Source organism: Macaca nemestrina, chromosome 20, assembly GCF_043159975.1.
Source record: "Macaca nemestrina isolate mMacNem1 chromosome 20, mMacNem.hap1, whole genome shotgun sequence".
In the NCBI taxonomy this organism is placed as follows: domain Eukaryota; kingdom Metazoa; phylum Chordata; class Mammalia; order Primates; family Cercopithecidae; genus Macaca; species Macaca nemestrina.
The window spans coordinates 52,628-65,087 of NC_092144.1; the positions used below are offsets into that span (position 1 = coordinate 52,628).

General features: G+C 49.4%; 1 protein-coding gene across 3 annotated transcripts in view; it reads left to right on the top strand.

Annotated features, from left to right (window-relative positions):
* The first annotated feature begins 2,308 nt into the window (after positions 1-2,308).
* Positions 2,309-12,460, top strand: part of LOC139360507 (disco-interacting protein 2 homolog C-like) — a 242,982-nt gene continuing 232,830 nt past the window's right edge. The window contains exon 1 of one of the 3 annotated variants that reach the window (XM_071087920.1): positions 2,309-2,554. The gene's annotated coding sequence lies outside the window, so the exon portion shown is untranslated. The remainder of the gene's footprint in view (positions 2,555-12,460) is intronic. The other 2 variants (XM_071087915.1, XM_071087909.1) reach the window with 2 other exon arrangements.

Genomic DNA, 12,460 nt, shown 5'->3' on the forward strand with positions numbered 1-12,460 from the left:
CTAAGCAAAAGAAAGGAAATAAAATGCTCAGAAACATTTACATATGTATGCAGACTCACACACACACACACACACACACACACACACACACACGCACGCACTCACGCACAGGCTCGCACTGCGTCTAGGCCTGCCTTTTCACTTATTTGTATGTCCTGAACATATTTCCATGTCAGTAGACACATATCTTTGTAGCGGTAACAGCAACTAAATATTATTGCAGCGCATATTTTTACCATCATTTATTTAACTCATCATGTTTGAACTGTTAGGTTGTATCTATCATTTTCTGTATTACAGACAATTTGATGACAAATGACCAATCCCCTAATGTTCAATATAAAAATATCAATTGTATAAGGAGATAACGGGTATTTGGCTAAAATAAAATTCAGTGTGGCCCACCTTCTCCACATGTAACATGCTCTAAAAAGGCATGAATAATTAAATTAGCCCTTCTATTCTCCAGCACAGATCCTGAGCCCAACTGTGGGTGCAGGTGCTTAGAGCCTCGGTCTGCTCTTCTGCCCGCCAGAAGGCAAAGGCCACTCAACTGTCACCTTAAGACAGCCAGGATTCGCCTCTCCCTTTTAATTAATAGAATAATGCTCAGGTTCACTGCATGAGAGCAGCGCTCTCTGACTTTGCATTCATCAGGATAACCTAGGTGGTTTGTTTAAAAATACACATTTCCTGGCTGAGCTCCCAGAAACTGGACTTCAGTGGTTTAATGGGGGTGTGCATAGGACAGGTGATTCTGAGGACCACGAGGGGTTAGGAATTTCGCCGTTAATTCTGGCCAAGGGAGAGATTAGACCATCCAGCATTGTCTGCAGCATATATATTTTTTTCCTCTTTTGCAATGAATATTTGATGCTCAGCGGGATGAGCCCCAGGATGAGGCACACATCCAAGAAAAATCCATGCCTCTCCATCTTTTCCCCAGGATTGCCCTTTGGTGAGACTCTCCTTTGCGATTGCTTCACTTTCCCGGGTTCATAGAACAAACCTCTTCTTAGTCTCTTTTGTTGTTTCCTATCTGTTCAACAAACACCCACTGCGCAGGACCATCCTCCGGAAAGCCCTCGAGTGGGGCCGTTTGGGAGCCCTTCTTCGTGGGGTGAGCACTGAAGGAACCGGGATCCCATAAGCCCGTGCTTTTGTAGGGGCTGCTCCCTGTCCCATCGCAGGTAACTGGCACCAGGCTGTTAAGCTGTGGATGGGCAACTGGCACAGCGCTTTGGATGTGCGTATTTCAGCACGTGGAGTTGGCCGGTGAAGTCAGCCGAGGTCGGCACAGCGTACAGCAGCGCGCCTGTCCGTAGGGAGGAAGGGTCGTCCCGCCTCCCCGCCAGCTCAGTCCCGTTGCGCCTCCTCCTATCCCACTCTGACTTTCGCGCGCCCATGCGTCTCTGAGGGTAGCGCCCCGATACTCTCCCCCACCCTAAGGATTCTTCTCCCCACGGGACGAGCTGGGGGCCCGGGAGCGCCACAGACCCCGTGGACCCGGGAAATCGCAGCTTCGTCATAGCTAAGCTCGCCGCGCTCAGCTTTTCCCACCACCTGGAGGATCCACTCTCCGTGCGTCCTTCCCGACCTCAGGCTGCAGAGAAAACGTGGGGGCGGGGATCGAGGAAGCCGCGCGCAGAGGCTCCTAGCGCAGCCCCAGGAGGAATCCTGCCGCCAACAAGAAGCTGTGCGCGCGGCCGGGCTCGGCGCTGACAACAGCCGGATCTACCGGGCCTGCCGCGAGCCTCCGCGTCCAGGTGGGGTCTCCGCGCCCCAATTCCACCCCGCCCCGCCATCGGCGCTCCCCGCAAGTGCGGGGTTTCCACCGGCCCCGGCGTTCGCGCCCACTCACGGTCTCCCTTGCCCCCCCCCACCCCCGCCCCGGGAGATGCTCCCGGCGTTCTATTCCGCCCTGCCTTGGCCCGCCCAGCGAACGATGTGACCCCGCCCCCTTGCGGTCTCCCCTCCCCCGGTCGCTGCCCCTGCCCCCACCTGTGGCGCTCCGGGCATCTCTAAAGGCCCCAACCAGAGTCCTCCAACCCACCCGCGCGGCTAGCGCACCGGCAACGCGGCCCCACCCCCAGGGACTCCGCCCACTTGTGGTGCTACCCCCGCCTCCGCGACCTCACCCACCGCTAGCGCGGCAGCCACCTACGACGACCCCTGCGTAGGTCCTCCTGCCCACACCCGGCCCCGGCCAGCCCCTGCCCCTTTCTCTGCCCCTTTCCCTGCCCCTGCCCCTGCCCCTGCCCCTAGCCGCGCCCCACCCCCGCAGCCCCTCCTGTGCGCTTGGGCCCCGCCCGTCAAGACCCTTTGACGCTAGGGCCGGGCGGGGGCGCGGGCGGGGCAGCTTTTCCGAGTCGGGCGCGCGCCGGCAGGGTATCCATTGCCTGCTGCGCACCCGGACTAGCGGCTGCCCTCGGCCTCCTCGCCTTGGACGCGGACGACTCCCGGGCCCCCAAGGGCTCCTTGCGGAAGTTCCTGGAGCACCTCTCCGGGGCCGGCAAGGCCATCGGCGTGCTGACCAGCGGGGGACATGCTCAAGGTGCGCGCCCCCCTCCGGGCGGCGAGGGAGGGACGGACGGAGAAGGGGAGAAGAGGGAGAAGGGGAGAACAGGGCAAAGGGGATGGGGGAACCGGGCAGAAGAGGGGGAAGCGATGGGAGGACCCGGGGAAAGGTGGGGAAGCGATGGGAAGAACTGGGGAGAAGAGCGGGGAAGCGACGGGAAGAACTGGGGAGAAGCCCGTGCCCGGGAGCGGCAGGGGTACCTGCGGGGCGGCGGGAGCCGGCAAGGCAGCCCCGGGGTCCTTGCCGGGTGGGGCGGAGGAGGAAGGAACATGGCGATAGGAACCTCCATTCGGAAAATAGTGAGCTTTCCACCCTCTCCGGTTTATGTTTTAAATTGAGCCTGGTAGAGGGGGTCGCCTGGAGCACCTTCCGGGGTCGTTCTGCCTCTGAGCTGTAGGATGGCGCCGGGCTTCCCCTCCGAATCCTGGGTACAGCGCGATCACTTAAGTTGCCCCCGCCCCCCAACTCCGCCCCACGCCACCCCCCAGCTTGTCGAGGAAGAAACGGCCGGATCCCGGCGGGCCTCCTGTCGCCTCGGGCCCCCCGCGGCGTGGGCGGGGTCCCGGCTGCTGCAATGCGGGAAACGGCAGGGGTGCTCTGGGTTCCCGCCTAGCGTCTCCGAGGCAGTCCGGCAGCCCCTCGCGTTTCCGTTGGAAGATTTTAAAAAAGGGTTTCCTGCGCTCGCATGTGCTGTCGCCTTCCGGCTCGTGACAAAACCGAAAACTAAAATGGGTCCCAGGCCCTCCCCGCCAGCCTCCGCGGACGGGAAGGACCAGGAAGCGGGGACTCCCGGACGTCAGCGGCGCCGCAGCGCGGGCTCTGGGCTTCCCCTGTCCTGTAATGTGGAAAGGGCTCTCCAGGAGGGGCCGAGCCTGGGCTCACGACGCAGGCGCTCCGGGAGGACATTTAACATTGAAGAGCGAGAGGTGGTGGAGACTGCGCTCCCCAGGCCCCGGGTGCACGTAGGGGCACCGGTGCCCAGGTTCAGGAGGGTGAGGCCTTCTTGGCCAGGTAGCCTTGTTAAATCTATCTGAAAATCACAGATAACTAAGTATCAAGTCGTCACAGATCATTTTAGTATCCTGAATGAGACGGCTACGGAAAACATGAAAACATCGTTACTGGTTACGTGCATGATGCATCCAAAACATTGTTACCTACACAGTGGCAGCACTGATATTTGTGGGCTTTTGAACGTGTGGACTGGAGTGTTAAGAGCCCTTCAGAGTTATGACAGTAGTTTGATTTGAATGTTCTTTTCTTGGCGAATAAATGCTGTACATTGAATTTACCCAGGAAACTAGGAAGGTGAACCCACACGAAGGACACAGGCCTGTGGGCTGCTCCAGGCGCCCTTAGGGCGTTGCGGGGCCTGAGCCATGCGCTTCCTGCTCAGCCTCCTGAGAGCCGTGACGGCGTCTCTGTTCTGCCTCACACTGGACCCGCTAGTTTCATATTCTTATGGTTCCGAGGCTACAAGCGGTTGGATTCTGTGAGACACTCTCTGTCTTCCTCCTCCGGCTGCTTTCAAATGGGTCGTCTTTTTTTAGAACTGATTTTTTAAGCAGTGATTGATGGGGTGAGTTGTAGTGCTGTCCTGAACTGCAGAGGGAGCGCACTGAGGAACCTGGGTTTTGATGCTGTGCACATCAGCAGAGTCACCAGCCCAGGGCCCTGTCAGTCCCATTATTAAGCTCATTTCTTGCTCTTGTCATCGTTACTCAGACGCCTTAAAAAAAAAAGCAAACTCCTGCTTGCCGTCACTGGCTGAGTTTGGCAAATGGGTGTTTACCCTGGAAAGAGGGGCATTTTGTCCTCTGGAACGTCTAAGGCGCCCTTTGGTGAGGTGGTCTGTTTCTGACCACTCTATCCCGTGGGCGTCCTTCCTACTTCCACCTTCCCTTTCCGAACGCCTCCGCCTCCAGGGCTTTAACTTTACTTCTGTGTGTGCAAAGCAGAGGTTATGACTGTTGTGCCAGTGCCCTGTTTTTTCTTTCTTTCTCTCTTTCTTTCTTTCTTTCTTTCTTTCTTTCTTTCTTTCTTTCTTTCTTTCTTTCTTTCTTTTCTTTTCTTTTCTTTTCTTTTTTCTTTCTTTCTTTCTTTCTCTTTCTTTCTCTCTTTCTTTCTCTCTCTCTTTCTCTCTTTCTTTCTCTCTCTTTCTTTCTTTCTTTCTTTCTTTCTTTCTTTCTTTCTTTCTTTCTTTCTTTCTTTCTTTCTTTCTTTCTTTCTTTCTTTCTTTCTTTCTTTCTTCTTTTTGCTGAGGGCCCAAAACTTGCTGCATCTCAAAAGAAGCAATTGCATCCATTTGTTCACGATGAGCATAAACTGCTCTTTAAGGGAGACTAATTGGTAAACCCGGCTGCTGTGGGTAGAAAGACGGAGGTGGCCGCGGAAGCAGGGCTCTGCCTCTTGGAAGCCTGCACAACCGTCCTGCTTTCTTTCTTCAATATCCGCGGGGGGGGGGGGTTAATTTTAATAAGCCCTGGAAACCAACAAAGCAGGAAAGTGCTAAGACATTGAGGTGTGAGATTTAAAATGACAACCAGCAGCCTCTCATTCTTCCTTCACTGAGGAAGGAAGGAACCAGTTGCCTCTTCGTTTTGGGGCTGCAGGGTATGTTTGGCAGCGACACTGGCCCTTTGTGCTGTGTGACTCAAGAATTGAGATAGTTCTTTACTAAGTGTTTTGTGCAGTAGGTATGAAAATGGGGAAAGAGGGAGCACTGTCCGGGGTGGAGAGGCGTGGAGAGACGCTGTGATACATAGCGAGTCCTTTTCTTCTGGGCTCCTGGTTTTCAATCTTTTTCTTCTTTTTTTCCTAACAGCTTGAAAGATGATTTTTGTGTCTTAATTAAAAGATTGAAGACTGTGGGTCAGACCCAAACTAATTCCATTGGCATCAAAGAAAAGGATTCTTTACATATTTATCTATAGGCATAATTAATTTTTTTATTTTTTGCTGAATTATCTGGTTAGTCAAATCATACATTAGAGAAGTAATATTAAAAATTAAAAAATAAAAAATGTATCTGTAAACATATCCCCCTTCCATTCCAGTCTTTGTCTCTGTGTAATTTTAGAACCTTGGGCCATGATGTACATAGAGTTTATATTCTTTTAATATCTTGCTACTTCATTGTTTTCATGTTTAATCTTTGGGTTGATGTATCACAGGTTACTTGACCGTTTCTTACAGGTGTTTGTTTTAGTTTTTTTTTTTTTCCCTTAACGCTAATGTAAATTTGAGTGTTTGGATGGTAGTTTTAGCAGAATTTAAGGCAGAGTCTCAGTTAGGGTGATGGATCGATTTATAGTCCCTAGTTTGAGGAGGGAGGTGGCAATATGCCCTTTCTTCTAAAATTGATATGTTAAATCACAATGGACATTTACATGATTTTGAGCACTTGGGACTCCCCTGGGGTTCACTGGTATTGCAAGGTCAGGGCTGGGGATCTTCTGCTGGAGAGGCCCCCAGCGTGCCCAGCGCAGGGTCCTGAGTGTGTTGCTGCAGGACAAGCTCTGGGCTTTGCCCTGCAGCGGCCGTCGCTCTGGGAAGAGCTGGCTGCTCCAGGAATGAGGCCTATGCTCTGAAGCTCACAGTCAGCAGACCAGCAAAGGTCAGCACAGATGACCTTATATGAATCATTCATTTAACAAGCATTCATGGAATACACATTCCATGCAGTTGGAACTTAGAGTGGAAGGCCATCAGTTCACTGTTGTCTCAGCAGAACTTTGTCCCTGGGTCCCTGTTGAACTTAGAGTGGAAGGCCATCTGCTCACTATTGTCTGAGCAGAGCTTGGTCCCTGGGTCCCTGTTGAACTTAGAGTGGAAGGCCATCAACTCACTGTTGTCTGAGCAGAGCTTGGTCCCTGGGTCCCTGTTGAACTTAGAGTGGAAGGCCATCAGCTCACTGTTGTCTGAGCAGAGCTTGGTCTCTGGCTCCCTGTTGTAGCCTCTGCTCCTAGGAGGTGCACGGTGAGTGTTGGGGGACCCTCCACAGGCACAATTGCTGAACAAGGACCCCTCCCAAGGGTGTCAGCCCTAGGCCCTGAGCTCTGAAGAGGAGGAAGGCATTCCTGGGGCCATCTCCCCTTCTGGATACTGAGCTCTGCACAGAGAGAAACTCTTCCACATTCACTGCAGTGAAGTTCATACTTTAGAGACTGGGGCCTGCATTCCCCAGAATTTCCATGGCCACAGGTGGTGGCCGCACCATGCGACTGGTGTCTATGTTCCCTGGAATTTCCGTGGCCATAGATGGTGGCTGTACCATGTGACTGGGGTCTGCATTCCCTGGAATTTCCGTGACTGCAGGTGGTGGCTGCACCATGCGACTGGAGTCTGTGTTCCCCAGGATTTCTGTGACCACAGGTGGTAGCTGCACCATGCGACTGGAGTCTGTGTTCCCCAGGATTTCTGTGACCACAGGTGGTAGCTGTACCATGTGACTGAGGGTCTGCGTTCCCCTGAATTTCCGTGGCCATAGGTGGTGGCTGTACCATGGGAATGAGGGTCTCTGTTCTCTGGAATTTCCATGGCCATAGGTAGTGGCTGTACCATGCGACTGGGGTCTGCGTTCTCCAGAATTTCTGTGGCTGCCGGCTGTGGCTGCACCATGCGACTGGGGTATGCATTCCTCGGAATTTCCGTGGCCATATATGGTGGCTGTACCATGTGACTGAGGGTCTGCATTCCTTGGAATTTCCATGGCCATAGATAGTGGCTGTACCATGTGTCTGAGGGTCTGCGTTCTCTGGAATTTCTGTGGCTGCAGATAGCGGCTGTACCATGTGACTGAGGGTCTGCATTCCTGGAATTTCTGTGGTCGCACATGGTGGCTGTACCATACAACTGGGGTCTACATTCCCTGGAATTTCCTTGGCCACAGGCGGTGGCTGCACCATGCATCAGGTCCTCTGTCTCAGGAGTTGGTGCCATTGTCTCTGTTACTCCCTCGCCTGACACACAGAGGCAGTTCCTGACTTTATCACTCCCAGGAAACACACAGGCATCTGTTTTGGATCCTTGTTTTATTTCCCCATCACCTTTCTCATCAAAGGGAAATTCACATCCCTCTAAAGCTGAAAATGGTGTGGGGCCCCCTGGTGGTCTTTCCAAGGCATTATCAGCAGGTAAATTAGATCATGTGGGCCAGTGTACCTGAAATGAAAACAGAAAGGTAAGTCGTGTCACTAAGCTTTGGTGGGAGATTCAGGGTCTTTGTTAGTGGCAGAATCATCCAAAGTAAGTTGTTTGTTCACTGCAGATCTAGATGGTTGGCTGTGTCAGGACTAAACTTAGCCATTGTCGACAGAGTGTCGCTTAATCCCTCACGGAAGCGTGTCAAGTACATTGAAGAATAGCTGCCAAGTCTGCTATTGTCGGGAGAGAGGCAGGTACGTCTCTCGCTTAGCCCAGTGCTGCAGGAGGCCAGGCTCACGTCAGGCTGTGCGTGTGAGTGGGTTGGATTTTTAGCACTCTGGGACGGTAAAGCACAAACATCTATTTTTAACTTGTGGGTGACCTTCTTCTGTGCTGCTTGAGTCTCTGTGGGCCTTTCTGTTTCCTTCCTGAGGAGTCTGTGCCGGGGTCCCAAGCGTTCTCTGGGCTGCACCTCCGCGCCTGCCCAGTGAGGAGCCTCCTCCTGGTGGCTGTGGGACTGGGCTGGGCCCACACTGTCAGCATCGTCTGGGGTAAGCAAGCCCGTCCTTCCACACCTCAGTGTCCCCAGCTGTTGAACAGGGCTAATCAACTGACCGTCAGGATTAATGGGGATCAGATGCGCTCATCTCATAGCCCTGCTTGGTAAATAGCCACTTCCACTCTGTCCTCCAATGTGCTACTCTAGACTTTTTCTTTACCTCCATTTAGCCAGGTGATTCGAGGTGACAGTGACTATCAAGAGGGATGTACAGAGGAAACCAGTGGAAGAGAGCTCGAGGAGCAGACATGGGCGCAGGGAGCACAGTGCGGGGAGCACGGCTGCAGGGAGCATAGGCATGGGGAGCACAGATAGGTGTAGGGAGCATGGGCGCAGGGAGCACAGTGCGGGGAGAACGGGTGTGGGGAGCACGGGCGTGTGAAGCATGGGTGCGGGGAGCACGGGTGCTGGGAGCACAGGGCACGGAGAGCATGTGTGTACTTGCTCTGCTCTGACAGAGGCTGCCAAGCATGTACTCTGTGCTCAGATGGGTCAGAGCCTCAGTGCCTCTTTTTAAAAAAAAAAAAAAATCTTTTTTTAAAGATAGGACTTCTGTCTTCCTGGTGGCCCCTTTTAGTCGATACTCTTTTAAGCCTGCTTTTCCAGAGAAAAGCTAGGAAGGATGGCCTATATAGGTTCCAGTCTGGGCATATCTGGAAGAATGGGTCTTTTTTAGGTTTGAGTCTGGCGTACCTGGGGACATCTTTGAACCTCCACTCAGAGTCCCAGAACCACGAGTAGAGGCTCCCCAAATGTCTGCTGGGACTTTCCCCTCTGCTCGCGGATGATGAAGAGCAGAACCTCACCCTGCCACGACCTCTGGGGTCCTCCTTCCTGGAGGGCAGTGCCTTGGTGACCAGCGTGTGTAGGAGTCTGAGCTGGCACCTTCGGGCTATGCTGTGCAGCGGGGGCTCATGCCATGGGGCATTCTTGTGTTCTGCACCGGGACTGGTGACGTTGGGCATCCTCGTGCACTGTGGACCACATGAGGTGCACATGAGCCAGACAGCTCCCGGAATTCGGAGCCTGGCTCTGTCTCAGGCCACCCACCTGTCTGTGGCATTTTTGAGGGATTGTGGGGACCGTATGAGTCTGTGTCCCCACCCTCACTGGCTGGACACCTGTGCCAGGCTGGAGTTTTATGTTTCACCATCCCCTGTTCCGAGTTGTGTGAATATTTATTTTCATTACCTACTCTCATGAGCTTTCCTTTTTTTAAAAAAAAAATCGGAGACAGACTTTGAAGTCCCCTGGCCCCACCGTTCGTGGACCTAATGGTATTGCAGAAATTATGACTTCAATTATGTATAATAACTGGGGCTACTTTAAAAAGTCATGTAAAGGAACAAGGTGGAGTAGCCATTTCAAGCTGTACATCATGCTGGATTCTTAAGTGAACATTATCAGGCTTTCAACACGTTTTCTCTTTTTATTTACTTTGGAGAATATAACGGATGCTCAGAAGCTGTTGGGATTTAGTAAGAGGAAGTTATCCTTAAGAAGCTATTTAAGCAAGGGGACAGTTGGAGTAAACGTAAATTATGAACACACACCTATTCCAAACCAGAGAAATAAAAGCATCAACTGTACTGGGGTTGAAACTTGGGTGCTAGTGTGTCTTTCCTGCCCACAGTGACTGTGGCAGTGCTGTGGGCAGGAAATTCTGGAAAGAAGACTTGGTGCCAGTGGTAATTTTTGTGACGATTCATTTGCTTTCAGCTCAAGTGACTATAGTCTTACTTGCAAATGGCTAGGTGTCCACCAATGGACCACAACACTGACATAGGACACATGAGAAATGACCCTTGGGTTTTTAACAATTATTATTTTTAATGGACACATTATAGTACATATCCATGGGATACAGTATGATATTTCAATACATGTTTTTCGTGTGTAATTAGCAACTCAGGGTAATTAGCATGTCCATCATCTCAAACATTTGTCATTTCTTAATGCTGGGAATATTTAAAATCCTCTCTTCTAGCTGCTTGAAAATATACAATAAATTGTAAACTATAGTCACCCTACAAGGCTATAGCACACTAACCCTTATTTTTACTATCTAGATGTAATTTTGTATCCATTAGACAACCTCTCCCTTTCTGCCTTCCCGCCGCCCTTTCCTGTCTCTAGAAGCCACTGTTCTACCTTCCGAGTGTAGAATATCGTTTTCCTCATAGAGATCTTTAACCTTCTTGGTTAGATTTCTTCTGAGGTATTTTTATTTTTATTTTATATTTTTGTAGTTAAATGGGATTGCTTTCTTGATTTCTTTTTTCACTGGCTCATTGTTGGTCTATAGAAATGCTACTGATTTTTATATGTTGATTTTGTATTCTGTAACTTTACTGAATTTGTTTATCAGTTCAAAGAGATTTTTGCCAGAGTCTTTTTTTTTTTTTTAAATATATAAGAGCACATTGTCTGAAAACAGACAATTAGAGTGCCTCCTTTCCACTTTGGGTGCCCTTGATTTCTTTCTCTTGCCTGACTGCTCTTGACTAGGACGTTCAGTGCTGTGTTGAATAGGAGTGGCACAAGTGGGCGTCCTTGTCTTGTTACAGATCTCAGAGAAAAAGCTCTTAGTGTTTCCCCATTCCCCATTATGTTAGCTGTGGGTTTGTCACATATGGCCTTTATTGTGTTGAGGTATTTTTCCTTCAGTGCCTCTTTTGTTGAGACTTTCTATCATGAAGCAGCGTTGAATTTTATCAAATGCTTTTTCTGTATCTATCGAAATGATATTATGGTTTTTGTCCTTAATTCTGTTGATGTGATGTAGCATGATTATTGATTTGTGTTTGATGAGCAATCCTTGCATCGTGGGATAAATCCCACTTGATCATGGTGTATAATCTTTTTGATTTGCTGTTGGATTCAGTTTGTTAGTATTTTGTTGAGGATTTTTGCATCTGTGTTCATCAGGGATATTGACCTATAGTTTTCTCTTTTTATTGTGTCCTTGTCTTATTTTGGTATCAGGGTAATGCTGGTCTTGAAGAATGAACTTGGCAGGATTCCCTCCTCTTCAATACTTTTGGAATAGTTTGAGAAGAATTGAAACAAAAATCTGTAGAATTCAGCTGCGAAGTCACCTAGTTCTGGGCTTTTCTTTGTTGGGAGACTTTTTATTATTACTTAGTCATACATGTTACTCATTATTGGTCTGTTTTAGGATTTCCGTTTCTTCTTGGTTCCATCTTGGTAGGTTGTACGTGTCCGGGAATTTATCCATTTCTTCTAGGTTTTCCAATCTGTTGACATATAGTTGTTCAAAATAGTCTGTAATGATCCCTTGTATTTCTGTGGTATCAACTGTCATTCTCCTTTTCTGTTTCTAATTTTATTTCTTTCGGATTTCTTTTTGTTTGCTTAGTGTAGCTAATGGTTTGTCTATTTTATTTATCTTTTCAAAAAACCAACATTTTTTTCTTCATTTTTATATTTGTTAGTTTCAAGTTTATTTAGTTCCTCTTTGATCTTTGTTATTTCTTTTCTTCTACCACTTTTGGATTTGATTTGTTCTTGCTCTTCTAGCTCATTGCAGTTCGTTGTTAGGTTGTTTATTTTAAATCTGTTTTTTAAATGTAGGAGTTCATTGTTATAAACTTTCCTCTTAATACTGCTTTTGCTGTATACCATAAACTTTGATATGTTGTGTTTCTGTTTTCATTTATTTCAAGAAATTTTTAAATTTCCTTCTTAATTTCTTCATTGACCCATCGGCTATTCAAGGGCATATTGTTTAATTTCTATGTATTTATACAGTTTTGAAAGTTCTCCTTGTTGTTGATTTTTTTTTAAATTAAACTTTGTGTTCTAGGGTACATGTTCACAATGTGCGGGTTTATTACATATGTATTCACGTGCCAAGTTGGTATGCTGCACCCATTAACTCATCATTTACATTAGGTATATCTCCTAATGCTATCCCTCCCCCCTCCCTCCTCCCCCCTCCCCACAACAGGCCCCAGTGTGTGATGTTTCCTTTCCTGTGTCCAAGTGATCTCACTGTTCATTTCCCACCTATGAGTGAGAACATGCGGTGTTTAGTTTTCTGTCCTTGCGATAGTTTGCTGAGAATGATGGTTTCCAGCTCCATCCATGTCCCTACAAAGGACATGAACTCATCCTTTTTTATGGCTGCATAGTATACCGTGGTGTATATGTGCCAC